We start from the raw sequence: 2,031 nt of genomic DNA, 5'->3' as shown, positions 1-2,031 counted from the left end.
CTTCACTTAACAGTGTCTTCTCCTGCCTTACAGACTGCACTGTTTCCTCCTTTTGTTTTATGTAAGTAATTTTTTTTTGGTCTCAACAATACTTTGCTGATAAGAGGCTAAACACAAATATTTATAACACTGAACAATGTGTGGAGTTTCTGGCGTGGACAGTGCTGCCTTCTGGGTTAAAAGCACGTGACAAAGGTGGCAGGAGGAAAATCCCCAAACACAAGAGTTTAAGATTGTTCTTATTTTTGGTTTGCTGTGTCATAACCTTGCTAAGAGAATCATAGAATCATAGAATCGTTTGGGTTGGAAGGGACTGTAAAGATCATCTAGTTCCGATCCCCCTGCCATGGTCAGGAACAACTTTCATTAGACCAGGTTGCTCAAAGCTCTATCCAAACTGACTTTGAACACTTTGAGGGCTGGGGCATCCACAGCTTCTCTGGGCAGTGCTTCACTACCTTCACAATAAAGAATTTCTTCCTAATATCTAATCTAATCCTACTCTGAGTTTAAAACCATTCCCTCTTGTTCTATCACTACACGTCCTTTTAAAAATAATAGTAATAACAAGTTGGAGATAAGAAAGTAGTGAATTTGCCCCCAAGACCATGAAATGAACATGTACTTTCAGTTCAGTAGAGTCAAATAAGATAAAATAAAGCAGTTTTTTAAAAGGTGACTGTGGAAATGACTGGTTTAAGTATTAAACAGTGATATTTAATGTGACCATTTTAGATGGGACTTTTAGGTTTTATTTTCTCTAACACATACTTTCTCATAGATCCTCAAATGAATCTGCTGCATGGTGTTCTTTGAGAATTCAAACAATTCAAGCCTGGAAGTAGTTGGAACTTTGGATCATGCTTTATTCCCTCATGATTGCTGAGTAGAGAAGTGGCAAGTAGGGGTAGTGTGCTGTGAGATGTGACTCCCTTTGAGTGGCAGAACAGTAAAGGAACCTCTATGTCTTTGACCCTGAGCTGTCACAGGGGACGAGGTGGCCTCTTTCCAGGTTGTGAAAGCTGCAGGGGTGGCAGTGAGGATCTGGCAGAAGTAGATGCATAAGGTCCTCCATGTCCTTTTCCTGTGGGAGCTTCATCATTAGCAGCACACACTCAGAAGAACTTACTGTGGTGCATGAACCCTTGTACCCTCCTTCAGCCCCAGCGCTGCTGAGTCCCAGGTGGTAAACTGGCTGTGCAGCGGCCTGCTTGCTCTTTGTTGAGAGTTGTGTCTTTATCTCATTTCGATGTTTGCATCCCCCGTTTGTTCCATGCTTCACATGCATTTTTATCCTGTGTGAAATGTTTCAAACCAAAATATGTACAACAAAGGCATGTGTGATGAAGTGTTTGCTCCTTCCCATTTGAGGGAGGTAGTGAAGTATTCAAGTAAGTACAGGAGATGTTCCTCTATGTAAAAGAAAAACTGGCTTTTATATCTCCACAGAAGCAAAGTAATGCTTATTTTAATTAAGAGGAACAACTAGACCTATCTCCTGGATAAAAGGAAACTAGTTTAGGGATAAAGATTAAATCTTTGAGGATCCCTAGAAGGACTTCAGACAAAACATTGGCTAATGCCTTGAGAAGAGGTTCTTTTGTTCTTTAATGCATACAAACAGGTGTGTGGGGGCATGCAGTTAAGTGAAATACTGCTTATCAGGAAAACCTGTGGGAAGTCTGTTTAAATAAAAAAGATTGTTATGCTTTGGCTTTCCTTAAGACCTTTTTCCCCTACATACCAATCTACAAACTTTTAACATGTTCTTAATTTTCAGATGTTGTAGGGAAAAAACCTAAATCCAACCCTTCTTGTTTGTATTTGATCTTACCTTGAAATAACTCTTGAGCCAGATTTCCTAGAAGGTGTGGTCTTTCTGTCTCAAAAAAATTTTACAAATATGAGCTGAGTTAGTTGTTTGGATGTTCTGCATGGTACACTAAGAGGGGTAAGCTCAGCATAAATCTCAGCTCTGTCACCCTGCTCTTGCTGACATTGCAGGAGTTGGGAGATGCTCCTATGAACAGG

The 2,031-nt window shown here is 40.2% G+C and overlaps 1 long non-coding RNA gene across 1 annotated transcript in view; it reads right to left on the bottom strand.

Moving 5' to 3' along the window:
* Positions 1-330: 330 nt before the first annotated feature.
* The window catches only part of LOC114057310, a 3,164-nt gene continuing 1,463 nt past the window's right edge, over positions 331-2,031 (bottom strand). The window contains exons 2-3 of the long non-coding RNA XR_003571184.1: positions 517-522; positions 331-341 (exon numbers count right to left, since the gene is read on the bottom strand). This is a non-coding gene — a long non-coding RNA (uncharacterized LOC114057310). The remainder of the gene's footprint in view (positions 342-516; positions 523-2,031) is intronic.

Source organism: Empidonax traillii, unplaced genomic scaffold, assembly GCF_003031625.1.
Source record: "Empidonax traillii isolate 1590-97213 ecotype Southwest subspecies unplaced genomic scaffold, ASM303162v1 scaffold126:size1624879, whole genome shotgun sequence".
NCBI lineage: Eukaryota > Metazoa > Chordata > Aves > Passeriformes > Tyrannidae > Empidonax > Empidonax traillii.
The sequence above is the reverse complement of the archived record's forward strand: the minus strand, read 5'-3'. Positions and strand labels throughout refer to the sequence as shown.